This window comes from Tenrec ecaudatus, chromosome 2 (assembly GCF_050624435.1).
Source record: "Tenrec ecaudatus isolate mTenEca1 chromosome 2, mTenEca1.hap1, whole genome shotgun sequence".
Taxonomy (NCBI): Eukaryota; Metazoa; Chordata; class Mammalia; order Afrosoricida; family Tenrecidae; genus Tenrec; species Tenrec ecaudatus.
This window is the reverse complement of record NC_134531.1, coordinates 29,307,720-29,333,483: the sequence shown is the minus strand read 5'-3', so window position 1 is coordinate 29,333,483 and position 25,764 is coordinate 29,307,720.

Sequence of the window (25,764 nt, the reverse complement as noted above, 5' to 3'; positions counted from 1 at the left end):
AGGACGAATTTGATAGTATCAAGGGTAAGACCGCTGTCCCAAGCTCTCAGTCCAACAGGACCTTTGTCACACAGAGGAGTCCAACTTCCCTCACCTCTTTCATTTATTCATCCCAGATCTAGGAGGGGGGTAAATTAATAAGAGCTGCCCATTACTATTTAATTTTTAATGAGCATAGCGCTTCTGAGTTTCAAAACATTAAACCCCAGTGTTTGTTTCAACATTCCATGTCCTGCTGTACTGAGAAGGATGTTTCTGGGAAAATCAATTAATTAACAGTCAATCACAAGAGCCCTGCCATTCTGTGTCTTGAACCAACATGGGCCATATAAACATGATTAATGAAAGAGCACCCTGGAGTAAAAGAGGTCAATCACTGCAGCTTGACATTCAAAATTAGGCTGTGGCATGTTAACCAAGAGAACAAGTACTTTAATTGAGTTAGTGTACCATGAAAGGATTGAAAGAAGTCAAAATGAGAAACAGGGGCCTTCCTGATTTCTGAATTGGTTGGTAAGGGATTTCTCTTTTCTCATAGGGGGAATTTTTTGAATCTCAAAAAAAGAAATATCAAAGTATTCGCTGATCTCGCTGCAAGGGGATATTCAACACGATCAATAGAAAGAGAACTATTTGATATGATATTTATTGTGCCATCGGTAATTCCAGTTTTTTTTAAACTTTGAAGGCGATAGTAATCAATTTAATGATACAGATGCATCAGAAGATATAATTACTTGTAAATGTACAAGGGAATTTCTTGAGAACATAGGTTTTTACGTAGGCTTTTACTTTTCTGGTCCTAACCACAAAGTTTCAATATTAAAAAATATATTTTTAAAATTATGGCTGATTTATACAAAGTAAAATATACAACTCTTTAGTGTGAATTTATAGGGTTTTTCTCATTACTTGTACCTTTCTTAAAGATATAAAAAATAATACACCAGAAAATTCTCTTAGGACCCTTTTTATTTATTATCCCCACTACCTCCCAGTGCAACCACTTTTTGATTTCCATATCACCACGGTCATTTTTCTTGACTTATTATTCTGTGACTCAGGAGTTCGTATCGCTCATGATGACCCCACGTGCTGCTCAATAGAACGAGCTCCACCAGGTTGCCGGGGCTGTAATGCTACTGAAGCCAAATGCCACATCTTCCCCTCACGGTGCTTCTGGGTGAGTTTTAACTAGCAACCCTTTGGGTTAGCACCTAAAGGCAAACGCGTTGCCCTACAAAGAGAAGCTACCCGATTTTAAATGTCACACAAATAAAACCATATATTATGAATGTAACAGTGTTCTTGAGATTCACCATGTTGTAGGAAAAAACATAACATCAGTAGTTTTTTCCATTTTATTGCTGATTAGAATTTCATTGTGTGGCTTTGACAGGATTTGTTTACCTTTTCCCCCCGCAGATCAATATTTATGCTCTTTTCGGTTTTTGTCTCACACTGTCAGAAAAGGTCCTATTAAATTCTACTCCTGAGAATGTGTATCCTCTTACCTCCCTGTTTTCCCACAGGAGCAGCTAAAGCAGTTTCTTCTGAAGAGCTTCAGTGGTTTTCAGCGGGTGATGAAAACAAAGTTTTTGCAAGTGATGAAGAATTTAACTTCGGCTGCTAATGCCTTAGAACAATTGTACTTTTCTAAAAAGAAACACGATGCATTAAGATTCCTATCTTAATTCTACTTATTCGAGATGTTTTATTTTATGAAATAATTGTCATGTATTAGATATTTATGTGCATTCAACAGCTTAGACATTGTCTTTCTAATCTGTTGAATAAATATGTATTTCTCTTCCAAGTAAGTAAGTTAATCAATTAAGTTTCTTTTTCTACTTATTAGGAGCTAAGGTGGCACTTTGACTGCTAACAGCAAAATTGGCAGCTCAAACCCACTAGCTGCTCCAAAGGACAATGATGAGACTGTCTACTTCCATAAACGCGGACAGGGTGGGAGCCCCTCCAGAGGACTCTGTTTGAGAGAGTCACTATGAGGTGGAGTTGGCTCAATGGCAATGAATTTCATTTCATCTATTTGTTACAATTAGAAATCCCCCATTTATTAATTGGCTTTTACCTTTCTTTATTTTATAAATGTAAGTGAATCAGGGCAGGCAAAGATATATATTTGTGTGCCTATATTTTTAGCTATGAAGAAAGTGCAAGTTTTAAAATGCCGTAATTATGTAGAGAGCAGTACCTTTGTACCAAAGACTGCAATTATTTAGAATATGGTGGGCATACTGTGAGCATAATTTCTTTGATTGTTCAAAATCGCCATAGAAATGGTCTTACTTAAGCCACTTAGAATGACTGACAACTGGTATGAATGTTTTAAGAGATGGACCCCAATATCAAGTTAGAGGCAAGTCTGAACACAGCTTCTTAGCTCGTCACTTTGCTGCATCTGATAGTTTATGCTGATGGGAAATCACATTTCCCATAAGAGATTATTTATTTTTCCTTTCTTCTTCGAAACTGTTACTTCTTTGTGACAGGGCTTTATGTTTTGTTCACTGTTACGTCTTTGAGTCTTGATGATGAATTTAGTGTCTGAACACAGGAGGATATAAACATTGGAAGGATAATTAAAGGTCCATGCATACTCCACCCCACTCTGATCCATGTACTCACACACTGCCCTTGAATCAAGTCCACCTCAAAGGGTCCCTGCAGAGGGCTCCCAGGGCTGCATGTGTTTACAGGAGCAGATGCATCATCTTTCTCCCCTGAACAGTTGGTGGGTTACTACTGACCTTGCAGTCATCAGTCTGAATGCTTACTTGGCAGCACCAGCAAAAGTCTGTGGGAAAATTCCATTAACTTTCAATTCCATTTTTCCATGAACTTTTTGAAACCCCTTCGAATATATCTTATTTTGTACATCATCAAACATGAATTCCAATCAAAATAATCAAACACCAACATTTCTTGTTTTTAAAAATGATTTCTTTTAAATAATGTATCTGACTCAATCCTTACTACAGAAAAAGCCAGATGGCTCTTAGGTCCTGTGTGTCGCCTGCTTTGCATTTTATTAGTGTGACACTACATTGCGCATTTGTTTTCCAGGTAAAAATAAATGGTTCCTAGAGCCTGAAATCTATTGAAAAATTCACATCAGTGGCACAATTTCTCCCAGCTGGAAGAGTTGTCTACACCTCTGCCTTTACTTCTTTGACTCCATTCTTTCTCCAATTGCTTTCCATCTGTTTCAGATACTAACATTCCACAAAGTCACCAAATCCAAGAATACTTCTCTCTAGCTCACTTAAACCAGTGCGAGAGCAGCATACTGCTTGCCTTTCTTTAACATTCACCTAGCTGGGTACTTTCCTCGCTGACCTCCAACCTGTGGCCATACAGTCTTAGTCTCATCTTTGGACTCCCTCCAAGTTGGCGGGCTAGCTGGTGTCAATGGTTAAGTGCTGGACTAGAAAGAGAAAAGATTATAGTCAAACCCACCCAGGTAGGAAGAGAGGACTGCTGAACTCCTTTCAAATTTTGACAACCTTGAAAATCATAAAAAAACCAAACAAACAGCTTAGCTTGATATGCCTAGGGATCTCCGTGGATTGGAATCTTTTGGACAAGAACTAACAACAAACCTCTAATTCAAGGGCAGAGTATTCCTGATGGTTTATCCTGAGTCTTCTTGTTTTATCATGTCCTCAGATGACTGTATCAGTCTTCATTCCACCCCCTCCCCCAGGTATAGATTGATGACTTCTCATTTTGCCTGTACAACAGCGGTTCTCAACCTGTGCATCATAATCCCTTTGGGGCAGGGGAGTGAGGGGAATGACCCTTTCACAAGGATCACCCAATTCATAAAAGTTGCAAAATGATAGTTATGAAGTAGCAACAAAAATAATTTTATGGCTGGGGGATCACCACCACATGAGGAAGTGTATGAAAGGGTCGCGGCATGAGGAAGGTTGAGAACCACTGACCTAGAGTTTTCTTCGGAGCTTTGGAGTTGCATGCACATGCCACTTGAGGTATATCACCCACATCTCAAACTCCTCAAAGGTTTCAAATGAGAAGGATTCGTTTTTATCAGTCAAACTAACAGACTCTCCCAGTATATAGAAACACAGTCTACACAGTTCTTCAAGCTCTTAAGAGTCACCGGGGATGCTTCTCATTCTCTCTCTTCTCTTTCAATTCACCAGCACAGCTTATCAGCTCTGCTTTCAACTTATACGAGTAATTCAATGCCCCCTGATTCTTAAAGCATAATTTAGGTTTATATAACGTCCTTCCAATAAAAGCATTTTAATGACTTCCCAATAGGCTTCGAAAATATTCACTCTTTTTAAACAGCCTACACAACCGTGCAAGATGCAGGCCCAGTTTATGTCTCTAATATTATTTTTATGCTTTGACTCTTTTGAATCCTGAATTTAGAATCATCTCCAGACTGTCTTAAAACCGATTGACTTCTTTCTCACATGATCCTTTCTCCAGAGAGTCAGCATACAGTGGTCCTTAAAGGTGGACTCTGACCCAGGTTTTCCATCTTGACCAAAGCACTTACCAGTGGGGTGGCTTTGGGGAAAATGCCCTGAGCTCTTTGCCTAAACCTCAGGCACGTGTAACATAAGGAAAAATAAAGCTTCAACATTACATCATTGCTCTAAGGACTGAAGGTAAAAAAGAAGTGCAGGAGATTCTCCTCGAATTCTAAATACACAGTAAGAGCTACCTGTGAGTGTGAGTTACTCAAGAGCCTGTGTGTTCCAAATGGTTTACACACTCAATTCTACCCGAAAGGTTAGAGGTTCCAGCTCCCTAAGAGGCCATGTGTAAAGAAAGTCCTTATGATGTCCTTCAGAAAAAATGCCTGTTGATACTGGAATGAAGCACAGCTCTAGTATAATAGGCATAGTTTTATTGGGGGTTCTTATAGCTCTTATCACAATCCATACATCAATTGTATCAAGCACATTTGTACATATGTTACCATCATCATTTTCAAAACATTTTCTTTTTACTTGAGCCCTTGGTATCAGCTCCTCTTTTTTCCCTCCTTCTTCTACCCTCCCCATCTCGTGACCACTTGATACATTTTAAATTATTATTATTTTCTTATCTTACCCTGTCTGCTATCTCCCTTCTTCCACATTAATGTTGTTCATCCCTCTATGTGTGTATGTGTGTATGTGTGTGTGTGTGTGTGTGTCTGTGATATGTTGATCTTTGTGATTCATTTCCCCTTTCTCCCCCTTTACCCCCCACCTTCCCTCTAGCCTCGTGGTATCACTACTTCCATTACTGTTCCTGAGGGCTTTATCTGTCACAGGTCTCCCATGCGGATCCCCATGAGTTAGAATTGACTCTATGGCCATTTTAACTAGGCTTGTCTAGCATTCACTTAAATTCAACACATTATTTCTGATCACCTTGGCTGAAACTAGAGCTCATAATTCTACCATTTCATTTCCTCTCTAATAAAACTAATCAGGAAGTGCATTTTAAAAATTTTTTAGGTTGACTATCTCTTTTTCTTCCTCCTGACTTCTATGGAAAGTCCTAGATTACAAGGATCATGTCCTTCACTCAGTACTGACTTCATGTTGGTTCTAGGACCTGTCAGAACAATGGTACATATAACAAAAGAAAAATGTCCTTGACTGAATCATTCTCAAAATGCTTGGTATGTTTGAGCCCATTGTTGTTATTACAATGTCAAACCTTTGGCTCCTCTATTTGTCAAAGCATATGTCCTTCTCCAGGGGCAGCTCTCTCCTGATAACATGCCCTCAATGCAGCAAGCCTCCTCATCCTTGTTTTCCAGGAGCTTTGTGGATATACTTTCTCCAAGACACCTTGGTTCACTCTTCTGGCAGATCATATTCAATGGTATTTGCTAACCCCATAAGTCAATTGTTCTTCTGTCTTTCATTATCCATTTTTTTGTCATGCATATGAAGCTATTGATAATATCGCAGCTTAGTTCAGGTCTACTTTAGCTGTCAGAGTGACACAAATAAGCCTATCATTAGCAAATTTGACCAATGTAATATGCTCTTTGAATTCTTGATTGCTGCTTCTATGAATATTTATTGTTGGTCCAAGAAAAATGGACTTTTTTTTTCAAGATCAGTATTTTCTCTATTTATCATGCTATTGCTTATTGGTCCACTTGTAAAAAAAAATATTTATATTGATGCGCAAACCATAGTCTTTAATATTCCTCAGTGAACACTTTAAGTCTTCATCAATTTCAAGAAGCATAGTGAATATATGTAATAATTCTTCCTCCAATCCTGATGCTATTTTCTTTATATACTTACTCAGTATATAGATTGAACAATTATGATGAAAGATTGCAACCCTTGTGAACACTTTATCTAATCTAAAACTGTTTGTTTTCAAACAATAGCAATTTTGGTCTTTGTAAAAGTTTCCCATAAGTAGAATTAAATGATATGGAATGCCCATTTTCTCTATTGTGATCCATTATTTGTCAGAATATGAACAGTCTAATTCCTTTGCATAATCCATAAGACACAGATAAACATATTTCCAGTATTCTGTGCTTTTAGCCACCAGTCATTAGTTATAAGCAATGATAACCTTCAGTTATGCAGGATCCTTGACTCTGGAAGCTTCCTGTTGATGTCTAACTGTATCTATATTTTAGTTTTTGTCAGCAAAGTTTAATTGCATGTGATATTAATGAATCAGCTCTGTTGGAAAGAGTCTACACATGGATCTCTTCTAGTCAGGTGCTCCAGTCTTTAAAATTTCTTGGCATATGCAAGTAAGCACTTTCAGTGTCGCATCTGTTTGTTGAAGCATCCCAATCCATATTCTGACAATTCATACAATTTGTTTGTGGCCAACACCTTCACTGCAGCTTTGACTTCTTCTTTCAGTACCTTTGGTTCTTGATCCCAGACTAGCTCTGAAACGAGTGGGCGTCAATCATGCCTTTTTTGCTACCATATCCTAACACATTGCCTTCTAGTAAACAGTGTGTATTTCATTAATTTTTTGATGCCTTCTATGTCATTCAATCTATTGCCTAAGAATCCTTGATTACTGAAACTTGAAAATTGGATTTTCTCTCAAATTCTTCAGCTTGAGGCATGCTGAACATACTCTTCCCTCGTGACATTCTAACTCTAGCTCTTTGCACATGGCATTATAATTCTCTCCAGTACCACTTTGAGCTGGTGTTTGACATCTGTTCAGTTCTTTTATGTAATCATTTCTTCCACTTGCTTTGTCTACTGACATTTCAAAAGGAAGCTTCAGAGTCTCTTGTGATATTTATTTAGTCTTACTTATCTTTTAAATAACCATTGCCTTTCTTTGGGAGAAAGATAAGTCTTTATAATCTTGTAGAGTTAGAATCTCAGAAACCCTCAGGGGCAGTTTTTCTCTGTTTTATATGGTCACTATCAGTTAGAATCAACTCAATGACAGTGAGTTTGTTTGTTTCTAGGATTTACTTATTTAAGAGTTTGTTTGTTTCTAGGATTTAACCAGTATTATCCCACTGCATTTATGGTTTTTTGAAATTAGTATACAATGTGCAAAATCTATTTGTGAGATGGTCTCTAAATTTAAGTAAAATATACTCAATTTTATACTTTGGGTTTCATAGACTTGCGTTAATTTTCTTTAACTTCAAGGTGAACTTGCAGATGAGTAATTAGTGATCTAAACCACAGTCAGGTCCTGCCCTGATTCTGATTGCTAATCTTGCTTGAGCTTCTCCATTTTATTTTCTCAGATATATAGTCATTTTGATTTCTTTGAATTCTATGTGGCAACGATGGCATTTAGAGTAATTTAAAGTGTTAAAAGAGTATTTCAATAAGTTATTGGTGTTGTAAAATCCTATCATGTGATTTCTGGTCCTTTGTGTGTGTGTGTGTGTGTGTGTGTGTGTGTGTGTGTGTGTGACTAAGGCCTTATATTTCAACTACTTATTCTTTTTTAATTCCAGCTTTCCAATAACCTGTAATTGGACTTGACTGAGTGTTTGACCAACTTCAGATGTCAGACCAGATATCCCAAACTCACTGCCATTGAGTTGATTCCAACTCTTAATGGTAGAGGATTGAATTGCCCCTGTGGGTGTCAGAGACTTTTACTCTTTTTTTTTTTTTGGTAGGCCTTCTCAACCAATCATGCCATGATTAGCAAGCAGCTATGTCACCAGTTGCAATCCACTAGAAGGCCATAGTGGGGTCAGCAGTTCAAAACCACCAGGATCTCTGATGGAGCAAGACGAGGCTTTCTACTCCCCTTTCAGTCTTAGAAACCTGTAACTCTTTATAGGAATAGAAAACTTCATCTTTCTTCTCACCAAGATTTCAGAAGATGGTAAAAATCTTCAATTTATTCCTCTTATTATTAGTGGCTGGTGCATTTTAAAAATAATAGTCTTATTAACTGGATTTCCTTGTATGTCTTAGATGATATGCTATCTCTACCAGTTTAGAATTTCAGTACATATCGTGAAATATTCTTGATGGTGAATATGATGTAATTCCTAAAACTGATCATTCCTGGTGTAGTAAATCATGTGATTGTCCAATGAAATATTACCAATATTGGTCCATTTCAGCTCATTAATGCCTGAAAAAGGAACTCTGGTCGTGTATTGCTCAGCATCGGGCCACGGTGAGCAGTTGAAATCCTCAGGTGTGCCATGGCAGATACTAGGCTTTCTAGCTCCAGGGTCACGTTTCTAGCTCCAGGGTCACTATGAGTTGGAATTGCCTCAAGGGCACTGCATTTGATTAATGGTTCAAATACTCATCTCCAAGAGTTCCACTCCGTTTCTGATAACATCCAAATTTCCTTGATCCACACTTCATACGTCCCACCTCTGATTACTAATGGTGTTTGCAGTTGGCACTACCGATCTGGACCCATGTCACATCAACAAGTAAAGGTCCCACAATGTCACTCTATCCTTGTCACTAAAATCAACTATATTTTAAGAAGGCCGCTCCTCACTAATTGCATTTTGGAAGCCTTCTCACCTGAGAGGCTTATCTTCCAGCACTATATAGAACATGGTTTCACTGTTATCCAGAATATTTCTCTGATTTTTTATAAGGAAGTTAGTATGTCTTATTTCCTTGTCTGCGTTAGTCTACAGACTCCTCTGAAACCTGTCTACCAGATGTCATCCAGGCAATATTTATATGCTGGTGGCATAGTTTCCAGCATCACAGAAACATGCAAGTCATCACAGTATTGATGTGCAGGTCCTGACACATTGTGAGTGTTTTTAATGAATATTTGTTGAGAAAATCAGTAAATGAAATTTTAGTGTATGAGAATCCTTATCTAGTGGGATATAGATCTACTGATATCAATCTTGATTATGTCTAATACATATCGCTGCATATCAATATCAATATCCAGTATATGTATAGGAGGATGTAGACATAAACACAGATATAGGTGATAGATACAATGCCAGCCAGTAGACTGAAGTTTCATCATGTAAACAAAATTTAAAGAACAAGTTACTCTAGAATCATCCTGATTTAGATTAGCCCTGGTGGAATGTAAACCTCTGTGTAGTACCTCCATATCTTTACTAAAATCAGTATGTCCAGTGTTTTTCTTCTTTTTTATTTCCAGTATTTTTCATTTGATCTATTTTTAGTGGATATGGAGTGGAATTTAATCGTGATTAATAAGGTTGATTGACGTTTTATATATTCACTGACATTTTGGGTACTCTCTTTGGTAAAACACTTGTTTTTTAATATTTTTCAATTGTTTTCCTAATTGATTTTTAGAATACTGATGTAGTTTGTATATAAATACTTTGTAAATTGGGTGAAATATAAAGATATTTCTAAATTTTCTTTTTGGCTTATTGTTCCGTTTTTGTGAAAATTTCTAATTTTTGATGTAGCCTTATGTATCAGTCTTTCTAGATTTTACCAGAACTTTCAATATCCTATTTAAAACTTTTATTGACTGTCACAGATCATGAGGAAATATTTATGCTATGATGTAGACATTTATCATCTATTATATTTACAGACAACCTGATCATGGTTTTCAGATCTCATGTGAGGCTTAATTTTTAAGATTTATAGATATCTATATGAAATCAAGTCTATTGTCATCAAATTAATTCTGCGTTTTCACAATCTCATGTTTGTTTTCAGTAGCTGTTATTTTAACAGTAGATTTTCAGAAGCAGAACACCTACCCTTTCTTACTTGTCTAGAATCACATAGAAACTCTGCTGGAATATGTTCAGGATTGCTGACCCTGCTGGTACTTGACAGATTGGTGGAACAGTTTGTAACCTCATAGTCAAATAGTAGCCAGTACTGTCCAACAAGCAGATAGCTGTCTTGTGGATACATACTAAATATAAACATATATACATACATACAAATAGACATGTTAATCTAAGCATAGGTTCACATTTTAAAAATTGTACAAAGGTTTTCATGATTTTGTAGAAATACACTTTTGTCTTATCCTCAGAGGTATGTATATATTATCTTTTAATTCTATTTTTCCCACCAAACTTTTGAAGCTGCCACATACATATGTAGATGAGTGTGTATCTATCTACAAGCATGTGTACATATACACAAATATCCACTACCATCAAGTTCATTCCAAGTCCTGGGGTTCCATCGAACAGAGCAGAAGTGCTCCCTAGGCTTTTCAAGACTGCAAGGCTTTATGGGAGCTCCAGGGGAGGAGTTGGTGGGTTGGAATCACTGTCCTTGCGATTACCACCTATTGCTAACCCACTACACCACAAGCGGTGCTTATATAGATAGATAATGCAAATATCTAATATCGTTGCATTGAACGCAAAGGAGCCAGCTCTTTTGATCTGTATGTCCTCTTTTCAGAACTCAAGATTTTATATAGCTCAAATAAAGCTGGGAACATATTTTAAAAAGACAACATCAATCATTAACACCATCAGTTTCATAGCCCTCTTTAAGGGTTCTACTAGCAGAGATATTTTAACAGTGAGCACTAAAATATTAAACATTAATAACATGTAATTTTTAAACTTTCTTGGATAGAATTGATGATTTGTTGAGAGCTTTGAATTCTAATCACAGGAAAATGCACTTTATACTAAAAATTTTGCATTTATTTTAAAAGTTGTTTGTGGATAACTTAGTCTATATATTGTGACTTAGGAACTTTTCAATTATAATGTCTTATGAATAAACTAATCCACCTGAACATGTTAAATGAAAATTAAAGTATAACCTTTAGAGCAACAGTTCTCAACCTGTGGGTCCTGACCACTTTGAGGGTCGAAAGACCCTTTCATAGAGGTCACCTAAGACCATCAGAAAACACATATTTCCTATGGTCTTAGGAACTGAGACACCGCTCCTCTATCTGACTCCAGGCGGGTCTGCCCACATGCAGATACGCCAACATATGAATACCTGGCCTGAAGACTGTTACCCATGCTACACCATGCTTCAAGACAAAATTTCATTTATTTGTAATTAGAAATAAATATTTCACAATATATAATTATATATTATTTTGTGATTAATCACTATACTTTAATTATATTGTTTTTAAACAATGAAAATACACCCTTGTTATCAGATATTTACATTACAATTCATAACAGTTGTAAAATTATAGTTATGAAGTAGCAATGAAAATAATTTTATGGTTGGGGATCACCACACACAAGGAACTGTATTAAAGGGCTGTGGTGTTAGGAAGGTTGAGAACCACTGCTTAAAAGTGTAGAGATACCAGAGGGAATAAATGATGTCCTTAGTTGGCCTTTACATTTGTCAGCAAAATATTTAATTTCATGTTATAAATATGTTATATGATGGGGCACCCCCCAAAACTGGGAAAAAGGCTCTACTGGGCAGAGCTTTCTTAGTATGCATTTTTCTGGGTTAGCAAGCATCTGGCAACTCTCGCTGCATTAGTGCATCCCGTCATGTTGCCAGCGAAGGTCCTCTCTTGTCACTGAATTTTTCATGAAAGCAGTTTCATTTGATCCTCCTTTTTTGCGATTGTCAATTTAAGAGAACCATGTGCAGCTGTGAAATTTTGTTTCCTGCCTGGAAAACTGCGCCAGAAACTGTTGTGATGTTGAACACAGCTTACAAGGACAGCACTATGGGATAAACTCCAGTGTACCAGTGGTTTTCTCATTTCAGAAGAGATGAAATGTTGATTCATGGCCCACCTTGTGTTGGACGTGCATCTACTTGGCAAAGGGATGAAAAGATCAACTCCTAGTGATTTGAAGTTCATTCCACCAGGTCAGACTGTTCATCAAAATGTCTATTTAGAGGTTCTGAAAAAAATTGCATAACAGCATGTGACAAAAAAATAGCCTGATTTGTGGTAGACAAGGGTCTGGTTTTTGCCACACACAATGCACCTGCTCACACAACCATTTCAGTGCAAGTTTTAGGCAAAAACAGCCTGCCTCTCTGGTCCCATGCACCTTACTCACCTGACCTCACTCTGTGTAACTTCTTTTTGTTACAGCAAATGAAGAGGAACATGAAATGTCAGTGATTTGATCATGTAGAAGAGGTGAAGAAAAAAAATGAGGGAGGTGCTGTCAGCCATCCCAACAGATGAGTTTGAAAAATGTTTCCAAGAATGGAGTCGCAGATTTGACAAATGTGAGTGCTTTGAAGATGATAAGTTTGTTTTGTAGATAAACTCAAATACCCCCCTTTGAGAATAATCTGTTTTGGGGGGTACCCCCTTGTACATGTCTGTTTTTCTTATTGTTGGGTTCCACTGAGTTCATTTCAATTCATAGTGACCTCGGGTAAAGCTCCAGGAAGTGCTGCCTGGTCCTGCGCTCTCCCCACAATAGGAAGTCTGTTGGAGTCACTGTGTCAGCTCCTTCTCCGATGGCCCTTCCTCTCTCTCTGCAGCCCTATAAGAAGCATTCTGCCTGCACTTTTCCCCAAGACCGAGTTATTTGTTAGTCTGGCAGTCCAGGCAACACCACACTTCAAACGCATCAATCTTTCATCATTCTTCCTGTTTCATGAGCTATTGCCTGCATGTGAGGTGACTGGAAATACTCTGGCTAGAATCAGGTACTATTTATTCCACGCACAGGGATGTCTTTAGCTTTTATCACTCTAAAGAGCTATTTTGCATCAACTTTGTTTGATCTGTTGCTTGATTTCTTGACTGCTGCTTCCATGGGTGTGGGTCTAAGTGGAATAAACTCCCCGACAACTTCCATCTCTTCTCCGATCTTTATGATGGTGCTCCCTGGTTCAATTGTGAGCGTGTATGTTTTCTTTCTGTTGAAGTGTAATCCATGCTGGAGCCGGAGACTTAGATCCTCATCAGTAAGTGCTTCAAGTCCTCTGCACTGTGAGCCATCATTTTAGCGCCATCTGCTTATTGGGAGTTTTATAGGAATAGTCCTCTATCTTGATGCCATATTCTTCTTCATATAGTCTACCTTCTTAGATTATTTGGTCAGCATACAGATTACATGAGTATGGTGAAAGGGCACACGGCTGGCACTTACCTGAATTTAGAGCACAGAAGGTACCCTTATTCCGTTATAATAATTGCTAGTACTAGGAGAGTATAGAGAAGGGTGGAGCACCTCATCCAGTGCCTAGTTGACTAAGTTAACCTTCCGTTAAGCAATAATTTATATTTTATGATAAAACCATGTAAACAACAAGTAAAAAGTTCTTTAACATCACGTTCTGAATAACCTATAATTTGTAGATCGTTAGGATGGGGGATGAGCAAGAGTTATGAATGGCTTGCTTAAGCGAAATTAATATTTTAGTTATTTTGTGAAAATAAATGTGGATGATTTATATCAAGTGATAGGTGGAGCAATTCCAAGCAGAAGAACATTAGGTCAAAGGTCCATGAGGTGGGTGGGAAAACGATGAGCCTGACAACAACAAGCCTGCTGGACCGCTGGCGGTTCTCCCCGCCCCCGCCCCCTCGCTGTCTGCTTGGGAGCTCACCTACTACCACAGATGAGATTCACATTCACAGCAGTCCTGTGGAGGTTTTCCAAGACAACAAGTCTTTCTGGAAACAAACACCTTTATCCTTCTCTGATAGAACCCTTGAGGAAAACAAAAGTACTGAAACGTTACACCTTCCAAGTCATTAAGGTCAACACCACTTGGGGAGGCAGCTCTTTCCTGCGACTCTGTGGAATGCCTTCCCATGGTACATGCTCCCGGCGGTTGCTATCCTTGAGCCTGTTGCTGAACCCGTTGTGTCAATCTACCTTCTGGAGGGTCTTTTGGGCTGTTCTTCTACTTTACCAGGAACAAGTCTCTCTCGATTACGTGACTATAGAACATGACCTGCAAACCACCGCAGTCCAAGTAGCGGACAGGGGAGTGGTGGATTGAGCCGTTTTAATGAATAGTAATTAATAGCTCACAGTGTGTGAGTCCAGAATCCAAATTCAGAGCACAGCCTCCAGCTCAGTGGTTCTCAACCTGTGGGTCACGACCACTTTGGGGGTCAAATGACCCTTTTGCAGGGGTCACCCAACCATAGCAGTAGCAAAATTATAGTTATGAAGTAGTAACAAAAACAATTGTATGGTTGGGGGGGGGGTCACCACAACATGAGGAACTGTATTAAAGGGTCGCAGCATTAGGAAGGTTCAGAACCACTGCCCTAGCTCAATGGTTCCCAAAGTGAGAGACACCACCTTCAGAGGGGAACAAGAACTATGTAGGGGCCTGCAACAAATAGATACCTCCACTTTATTGTGGATGATGGACTACAGTGCAAAAGTTTTCAATTATCCTGGGGGTGCTGAGTGACTTTTTATTTTTCTGAAAAGGGACTTGTAGGCCAAACACCCCCTGAGACCCTGAGATCTAGATTCCAAATGGAGGCGTTCTCCCTGTGAGCTCCTGAGGAAGGTCCTTGCCTCTTTTCAGTTCCTCTTCCTTGATTTTTTTTTAAAGAGTTTCATGTGGTATGGCCTCTCTGTCCTTCCATATTTTATACTCTAAAGTGATTTTGCTTAAAACACGCATTCTTTTAAAAAAATAGTTTTAAGGTCTCATACAACTCTTATCACTATCCATACATACATCAATTGTGTAAAGCACATCTGTACATTCATTGCCCTCATCATCCTCAAAACATTTGCTCTCCACTTAATCCCCTGGCATCAGTTCCTCATTCTTCCTCTTCCTCCCCAATGCCCCTCCCTCATGAACCCTTGATAATTCATAAATTATTATTTTCTCATATCTTGCCCGGTCCGACGTCTCCCTTCACCCACTTTTCTGTTGTCTGTCCCCCAGGAAGGAGGTCCCATGTAGATCCTTGTTCGTGTTTGGCCTCACGTCCATAACCAAAACCCTATTTTCCAAAGGAGTCACATTTACAAGTATCGGGACTAGGATTTCCAGCCGCCCTTTTTCAATGCATCCTAAGGTACAGCATGATATGTTCGGAGTGGTGAAATAAGAAGCCGTTCAGAGCTCTGTCCCCGGAGTACCTGCAGGGTGGTGTTGCATGCTGGCTCTGCAGCAGTTAAACCAAGAGCACTGGAGACGCATCATCGTTTAGTGGGAAGTTCATTCCATGCCTTCCAGTGGCTGGCACACAGTCTTTCAAGCATTTGGTAAGCACTGCGAGATCTGTCGGCCTTAGCGATATTGCCATTTGGGGCTGGACAATCCTTTTGCGTGTTGTGGAGGGCAGGGCGGGGGAGGCATGCAGAGCTGTTCTGTGCTGGTCATGGATTTAACAGCATCCCATACTTACATCTAACAGGGACACGTGTGCCCCAGTTAAAACAACAGCATGTCTCCAGATATTATCAAATGTCACCTTAAATGAGAGGGAGGTAAAGCGTCAACCTGACTAGAGAATCATTTATTTACTGAGTGAACGAACATTGCTTTGTGACAGATACTGGCCGATCCTGCTTCCTTGGGTCTTCTCCCCCTGTATTTGGGAGGATAGGTGAGGCTTAATCCATGACCATTATTGCAGAGGGGACTTTGGGTCACTTTGTGCTGTGAGGCAGAGGTCGTAGGTCAAGGCAGGTGCTGACGGGCATATTTAGTGAGAGCAGTGAACCCGAGTTGGAGACCATGGGTCATTTCTTAGCAGTCAGAGTTCATCTGGGGCACACATGCGAGCCAAGTTTATGTCTTCAAGGCCTTATGAAAGAATGTTTTCACAAGAAGACAGTCGGACCTCTGTGAAATATCTTAGTAGATAGGTCAGAGATCAGCTCTACAGGTTAAAAGTTACCATTTGCTCGACTCCTTTGTCTTTCGGTCCAATTACTTACAAAGAACAGTCTGGAAAATAAGGATATGACTCTGCCGTTTCATGAGCATGACGTTTCTCGCGAGCACATAAAATTTAATGACCAAATAATAGCTCATTATGAGCCCTCAGTTTGAATGTGCCATGTATGTGACTGGTAATATTATCTGTCATATTTCTATTCTGGCTGGTCTGGTGTACTGAATATATCAGCAGACATCTGCTGTACAACATTAAGATAGCATTGTATTCAGCTGAGAATGAAATTCTTCATGATCCCTTTGCTTTGCATACACATGGGCCCAGCAGTGCTGACATTCAAGGAGACAGTGAGCCTGTCGGGAGGATCAGGGCTGCTTCTTATAATAGCTTTCTCCGGAGGAAGTAAACATTCTGAGCTCCACCAGCATTTCTCCAGGTGCCGCTGACCAGAGCTAATATCAAGTTTCTTTGCATAGTGTTAGAAAACACAGCTAAACTGCCTCCTGGCATGTCATGCCACAGGGATAGCAGCCAAGTGGAAGCGTGCGTCGTTATGACAATACAGGGATATAAAAGCGTGCTGACTGCCAGCAGGAGTGCCAAGCCAGTGACCTAAATGAACTCAACCAGAAATCCATTAAATGATTTAATTTTGGGTCCATCCAGCTATTGCTTATAGTTACAGTGCTGGAGCAGCAGCAGCAGCAGCAATATCAAAAGCAGAAGTGAAAGCCTGAGTGGAATTATTAAGAGAAAGCAACTTCTGTGTAGAGTGAATAGATGTCTGAGACGAAGGGGTTGGAACGGCTAGAACAATCATTTTATGACAAGGCCGATTTATTCCGTGCACTATTAAGAAAAAGTGGTTTCCACAGATTTTTTTTCATGTCAAAACATCAGACTGTAACAGGTATCACAACATCTGAATGCAGGGTGATGCTTAACATTTCTTTACACCTTTTCAGGAAGACTAAAAACAAATCAACAATAGATTCACATATGGTAGCCTGTGAGATTGCTGGTGTTGGACAGGCAAGGTAGGATGCAAAATCTCCATGGAGCAGGAATATAAAATGCAGCTAATGCGCATTAGGAATTGCATCACATTACTAAAATGAAGAAAAACAAAGACTACTTCCGTGAGCTGAATGCAACACATAGCGGCCTCTCAGGACAGAGTAAAATCTCTCTCTGGGGTTTCAGAGACGGTAAAGCTTTACGGCAGCAGAAAGCCTCATCTTTCTCCAGGGTTGGCCCTGTTGGACTCACACTGCTGACCACTGGGCAACCTTTACTGACTGTGAATGGGTCAGCTGTGGTGACCTCAGCTGTGCCCTATCATGTCTATCATTGTCATTGTTAGGTGCCATTAGGACTCGGAGCAACCTCATGTGACAAGTAGATCTCTTCCATAAGGTTTGTAGGCTGTCATCTTTACAGGAGCCAATTGCCAGGTCTTTGGACCCAGTGCCGAGGATCTGAACCCGAGTTTTTGGTTAATCCCCAAGTGCTTAGCTCTTATCATAGAGCTCCTTGTTATTTGCATAATAACAGAGAAACTTGTCTCTGGGCTTTGTGTGTGTGTGTGTGTGTGTGTGTGTGTGTGTGTGTGTTTTCACTCTTCTTCCTTTTCCAGTGTTGCACTCTAAATAATTTGTAACATTAGCTTTGGAATAAGATTCATATAAAAAACCCAAAGTCCAAATCCTTTTAAAAATACAAGAAATAGAAAAACAAAACAAAAGATTAACATTTCCACCATAACGTAAGTCACTGAGAGTAGAGAGGTGTGGGTTAGAACTTAATGAAAATATTTTGCCAGATTCATGGAGGAAGTCTTAAAATATCCATAGGGTTTATAAGAATTATCATTTTTTTCACTAAGAATGAAAATGAGGGAAAATCCAGCCCAGGGTTGGATCATATTTTTGGTAGGGTTGGAGAGCATGAAGAACAGCAAAAAGAATCACATGGCTATAGTGTTTCATTTTTAATCCCTCTAATAGAGGAAAGGTACTGAAATATTTATAACCTAGGAGAAACCAGAATCAAACCACCTATAAATCAGTAAAGTGTGACAAAGAGTTCATTATTTGCAAGTGTTTACTAGGGATTGAATTGTGTTTTCCCCAAAATAAGTATTCAAATTCTAACCTGTATCCTTTTGGAAGGACTTATGATGGTGCAGTGAGGTAAGTACTGGATTGCTTACCACAATTTTGGCAGTTAAAATCCATTAATAGCTTGTTAGGAGGAAGCTGAAGCTTTTGTTCTAGGGCAGGGCTCTCTAGAGAAACATAACTGGGGCACTTATAATTACACACACACACACGTATAGGTTTAGACATTGAGAAGTCCACATGGTAGTGTGGAGGGCTCAGTTCAACTCACTTTCATGGAACAGTTTATATACTCAAAGTCCTTTAACTAACATGGGTTGCTGGGTCCAAGGTCAAGGAAGCAGACAGTGGAGTCTTCCCTCAAGTAAGGAAGGCTCTGCCCACAGGCAGCAGACAGCAGGGTGGGTCTGCAACAGTCCGTAGCTCAGGAGCTTGGGGAAGCCAGCTCCTATGGGATCTCCTCCTAAAGCTCAGTGATAGAATCTACCAGCCTCAAGCTCTTTCTTACACTGTACCCACCAGCAGCATGATGAAGCAGATCTTGAAGGAGCCTCAAGCTCTAGTGACATGATCCATAGGTTGGCTTGGCCCTCATGTAGTGTAGCACACAGGTTGAAGCAGAGACCTAGCTAAAGCCATTGCAGCATGCTGGTTCAAATCACCAGGGATCAAGTGGGAGATAGGATACTGTCTGTCTTTATTCATTTCAGTCATCTTCCAATCAAGTTGTGACCTGGTTAAATTCCACCCATATGTTCCTATTGGCCCAGTTGGCACAATAAACCTATCACACTATCTACTGCCATAAAGATCGATAGTTTCAGGACTCTCTATCCTAGAGAGTCTCTATGAGTTGGAACCAACTCAATGGCAGTGCCACAGTTTACTTTTGAGGGTGTCCTTGGGTGGCGTAAACAGTTAATTGTTCAACTACTAATGAAAAGCTTGATGACTTGAAATGCACACAACCAAGGCTAGGAAATAAGGTCTGGAGTTCAGCTTCCAAAAATCATGGCTTGGAAAACCCAGTTTTACTCCACACACATGTATAGAGTATCAAATATCAAAATATGAAGCTACAATTTCTCGGTGCATGGAACAAGGGATACTTCATGGATTAAAATAAAGAGCGGGTATGTGTCATGGTTGTTTCATCATGCTCATTCAATCTCCATGAAGAGCAAATAATCTATGAAGCTGCACTGTATGAAGAATCTGGCGTAAGAAGTAGAAGAAAGCTAATTAACAACTTTGGTATGCAGCAGACACAACCTTGGTTGCTGAAAGTCTCTTAGTTTTTCATATTCTCCTGGCTTGGGTGTTGCTGTGGTGCTGGAGGCTATGTCATTGTTAGTTCAATAAGCATCAGGGACATGGAAGGTGAATAGGTCTCAGCAGAACTTCCAGACTAAGAACAGAAGGAAGAAATATGCTGTTCACTTGCGAGGAATTAGCCACTGAAAACATTATGACCAGTAGAGGAACATTGTCGGACACTGAACACCTCACAAGTAGCAGTTAAACACTGTCAGCCGTCGTTCTGGACAGTGATCCTCTCAGGATGGAAGAATTCAAATTATGACAGCAGAAAAGCTTTCTTCCCAAATAGACCATAAGTAAAACTACTGGACTGCATGGAAGAAGCACACCGGCCAGTGCGATCACGAGGTGCCCAAGGGACCAGGTATAAGGCATCATGCAAAAAAAAAAGATATAAGTGTGTGTATGTATGTGTATATGTATATATGTATGTGTATATATGTATATATATCATATTAAATGAAGGAGGAAGTGCAGAGTGGAGACCCAAGGCCCAAGTGTCGACCAATGGAGATCCCCTAACAGAGGGGTTTAGGAGAGGAGATGGGTTAATTAGGGTGTGAGGTAGTATCGATGAAGAACACAGCTTTCCCCCAGATCCTGGATGCTTCCTCCCCCCAACTACCATGATCCGAATTCTACCTTGCAGGGCTGGATGGGACAGAGGCTGTACACTGGTGCATATGAGGCTTGGAGGTACAGGGAATCCAGGGTGGATGATACCTTCAGGACCAAGGGTGTGAGGGACGATGCTGGGAGAGTGTAGGGTGAGTGGGTTGGAAAGGGGGAACTGATTACAAGGATCCACATGTGACCTCTTCCCTGGGAGAGGGACAGCAGAGAAGAGGGGAAGGGAGACTCCGGATAGGGCAAGATATGACAAAATAACGATGTATAAATTACCAAGGGCATATGAGGGAGGGGGGAATGGGGAGGGAGGGGGGGGGAAGAGGACCTGATGCAAGGGGCTTAAGTGGAGAGCAAATGCCTTGAGAATGATTGGGGCAGGGAATGTATGGATGTGCTTTATACAATTGATGTATGTATATGTATGGATTGTGGTAAGAGTTGTATGAGTCCCTAATAAAATGTAAAAGAAGAAAAGAGAAAAAATGATTAGGGCAAAGACTGTACAGATGTGCTTTATACAATTGATGTATGTATATGTATGAACTGTGAAAAGAATTGTATGAGCCCCAATAATTTGTTAAATAAATAAATAACTACTGGACTGTCATTTGCTGATAAGGCACAGCTCACAATGAGAAGAATCACCGGTAAACATCTATTTTTATTCAGAACTTGGTATGTATGAAGCATGAAGCTAAGAAAATGGGAAGTTGTCAAAAATGAAATGAAATGGCTAAAGAGATACCCTAGGCATTAGGATAATGTCATATTAGACATTTTACATCAGACAATCGTATGGTTTCCAATTACGGCAATGACAGTTTCAAGATGAATGACATCACAATCATTATTATAAAGGACATTTTAAGATCTATCTTGAAGTGCAATGATGTCTGTGGTAACATAACATCTATACCTAAACAAGGAAATCCGGTCAATACAACTATTATTCAAATTTAAGCATCAACCACTAAAGCTAGTGATGAAGAAATTGGAGAATTATTTCAAAGTCTTCAGTCTTAAATCGATCACACATGAAATCAGTATGCATTGATAATTATTGGCGATTGGAATATGAAAGTTGGAAATGAAGAGGAAGAAACAGTAGTTGGAAAGTATGGCCTCATTTAGAGAAAGAAGTTGAGATCACACAATAAGGGTTTGTGAGACCAATGACTTATTCACCGTCAATATTCTTTCATCAACATAAATTATTATACTTATGGTCATCTCCAAAGGGAATACAAAGAAATAAAATTAACTCCATCTTTGGGAAGTGATGATGGAACACTCAATATCACCAGCCAAAGTAAGGCCAGGGGCTGACTACATAAAACAACTATGAATTGCTAATATGGAACTTTAGGCTTAAACTGAAGAAAATTGACATGACTCCAGGAGAACCAAAGTACAGCCTTGAGTGTATTCCACCAGAATGTCAAGAGCATCTCAAGAACAGATTTGACTCATTAAACACTAATGACAAAAAACCTGCTTATATGTGGAATGACATCAACAATATCCGCATAAATAAAGCAAAAGGTCACTAAAAAGATAGGAGGGATGAAAAATCAAAGTGGATGTTAGAAGAGACTCTAAAACCTGCTCTTCAACATAGAATCACAAACACAAATGGAAAAATGATGAAGTAAAAGAGCTGAAAATAAAATTATCAAAGGGCAGCTAGAGAAGACAAAGTAAAGCATTATAATAAAATGTGTAAAATCCTATAGTTAGAAAAACCAGAAAAGAACACAGTTAGTATATTATGAATGGAAAGAAATGAAGACAAAATGCAAGGCTTGAGTTGCAATATTGAAAAATTCCAGGGGTGAAATATTGCATGATACAGGTAGCATCAAAAGAAGATGGAAGGAGTACACAGAGTCATTATATCAAAGAGAAATAGTCTATATCCTACCATTTCAAAAGATATCATAGCATATCATTAAGAACTGACAGTACTGAAGGCAGAAGTCCAGGCTAAAGTACAGGCATACTAAGTGCCACGTTTCAACAAGCTGATGAAGCACTGGAAGCACTGCTACATGGCCAACTCACCGGGAGAGAGACCGATTTGTTCTCATTTTAAAGAAAGGTGTCCCCATTCTCCCTCCTCTTTCCCTCTTTCCCCTTCTATATGTTGACTAACATGTACCTCCCTGAGATGCTGACATGGGGGGGAACAGGGCACTAACCCATCCAGGGGGAGAGTATTGGTTGTGTCCCTACAGAATTGGAATGTGCAGACAGACCCCACCATGAAACCTCAAATAAGGAGAGCAAAATAACTCATGGAGGAATCCATGAAAAGCCTGGACTATAGGACTGGCCCCAACCAGAACCATCCTGATCCCACCCTGGAAGTGTGTGCCACAGAAAACAACATTAGACCTTCTGGTGGGGGAAAGGAACCGACCTACAATACCCAGATGGAACTGGAAGCAATTGAAGGGGGAGGAAGGAAGTGGAGCACACCCTGGCCCACCAAGCCCTGAGGACAGTAGCCCCACTCAGAGCAGCCAATGCACAGAGAGGAGAATATGGCTGCCCCCACTATGAGACAAGATATCCTGCACTGACCCATAGCCCTACATGGAACAACACTGGAGACACAGTGTGGGATGTGTGACTGAGTTGACCCCACCACACCGAGGCAAAACACTGAGAGCATGCAACAGAACAGCAAAGGGAGCAGAGCAAGGAAGTCCCAAGGAAGGACCAAAAATAGACCTTGGGGCCAGGGCATGGAGATCTGACCGGCAAACACTCCTAAAAGTAAATAAACAGACCTTGTACTATTTATAGGCTTTTCTTTTTTTGTTTTTTATTTTGTTTGTCATTCTTTGGGGTTTTTTTGTTTGTTTGTTTTTTGCTGTTGTTGTATTTTTCTGCGTGGCTGTGTTTGGCAATGTCTTGTTTTTAATATGCATATTGTTATCTCTTCAGATCTATCTACATAAGATAGGCTGGGTAAAAAAAATGGGGATAAGAAAACAATGGGACAAATGGTTCTGGGGGGACATGGGAGAGGTGGAGGTGGGGGAAAGGAAATGGGGTAAACCAACCCAGAGACAAGGGAACAATTGATTCAAAACCAGTGGCAAGGAAGGTGTGGGGGACCTGGTAGGGATTGATCAAGGGCAATGTAATTGAGAGGAATTACTGAAACCCAAATGAAGGCTGAGCATGATAGCGGAATAAGAGGAAAGTAAAAGGAAATAGAGGAAAGAACTAGGAGGCAAATGGCATTTATAGAGGTCTAAATACAGGAATTTACACATGTAAATATATGTGTATATGATGATGGGAAATAGAGCTATGTGCATATATTTACAGGTTTAGTATTAGGGTAGCAGATGGACATTGGGCATTCACTAAAGTACTCCCTCAATTCAAGAAAACTTTGTTCTATTAAACTGGCTTTGCATGATGCTCACCTTCCTGTTATGATCACTGAAGACAAAATGTGTGTATAAGCAAATGTGGTGAAGAAAACTGATGGTACCCGGTTATCAAAAGATATAGCATCTGGGGTCTTAAAGGCTTGAAGGTAAACAAGAGGCCATCTAGCTCAGAAGCAACAAAGAAGAAGCCTTTGTGATCACAAGGTATTAAAGGGATCAGCTATCAGACATCAAAGAACAAAAAATCATATCATTGTGATTGAGGAGGCGTGTAGATAGGGGTCCCAAGGCTCATCTGTAGGCATCTGGGCATCACTTTGCAGAGGGGTCATGGGGAGGAGACCAGCCAGTCAGGGTGCAGTGTAGCATCAATGAAACACACAAGTTTCCTTTCGTTCTTAAATGCTTCCTCCCTTCCCCACCCTCGATCAAGATCCCAATTCTACCTTACAAATCTGGCTAGACCAGAGGATGTACACTGGTACAGATAGGAACTGGAAACACAGAGAACCCATGACAGATGATCTCTTCAAGACCAGTGGTGAGAGTGGCGATACTGAGAGGACGGAGGGAAGGTGGGGGAGGAAGGGAGAACCTACATATAACCTCCTCCCTGGGTGATGGGCAACAAGGAAGTAGGTGGAGACATCGGGCAGTGTAATAAATGATAAAATAATAATAATTTATAAATTGTCAAGGGTTCATGAGTGGGGGAAACAGGAAGGGATGGATAAAAATGAGGAACTGATTCCAAGGGCTCAAGTAGAAAGAAAATGTTTTGAGAATGACGACAACAAATGTACAAAGGTGCTTGACACAATGGATGTATGTATGGATTGTGATGAGTTGCACCAACCCCCAATAAAATGATTTTAAAAAAGAAAGATGACCCCTCAATGCATAAATTACAGAGCAATATCATCCAGACTAGAGGGGCCTTGGTGCTGTAGTTTTACCCATTGGGCTGCTAACCTCAAGGTTAGCAATTCGAAAGCTCTCTACTCCTGTAGAGAGTCTCAGGGTCATTCTGAGTCAGAATTAACTCAATGGCAGTGAGGGTTTTTTTTTTTTTTTTGGTTATCATTTAAATCACATCCAAATAAATTTTGACTGATAGTTATTCAACAACAGCCGCAGCAGTACATAGACAGAAAACTGTTGGATTCAAAGAAGACTCAGAAAATGTTTGAACTTTATCAAGAAATGTTAACTTGTGTTTTACTGACTAGGCAAAGGCATTTGACTGTGTGCATCATAAATCATCGATAGTACTGAGAAGTGTAAGAATTCCAGAAAATTTCACTGTGCTCATCCAGAACGTGTTTTGCGATTCAGAGGTAGTCATTCAAAAGAACAAGGGGACACTGCACGGTCGACATCAGGAAAAGTGTGTGTCAAGGTTGTATACTCCCACTGTATATATTCATGCTATACGCTCAGCAAATAATTTAAAAAGATAGAATACACGAAGAAGGACATAATATCAAGATTGTAGGAAGGCTTATTAACAACTTATGCAGATGAAACAGCTTTGCTTGTTGAAAGCAAGGAAGACTCGAAGCACTTGGTCATGAAGACCAAGGATTAAAGCCGTCATTATCGAATTTGGCTCAATCTAAAGAAAACCCAAATACTCAAAATTGAAACAACAGGTGACATCATGATAAGTGGAGAAAGATTGAAGTTGTCAAAGGTTTTATCTTGCTTGATCCACAATCAATGCGCATGGAAGCAGCAGTCAATCGAGTTCATGATGCATTGCATTGGGTAAATCTGCAGAACAGCATCTCTTTTAATGTTTAAGAGTAAGGAGACTAAGTGAGTCAGGCTCTGCTCAAGTCATGGTATATTCAATCATATCGTATGCATGTAGAAGTTGTAAATTGAATAAGGAAGACCAAGAAGAATTGATGCTTTTAAATTACGGCTCTGCAGAATACTGAATGTTGTGTCAACTTCCAGAAACAAACAAATCTTGTCTTAGAAGATGTGATAGGTAGGCTTATTGGGTCAACCTG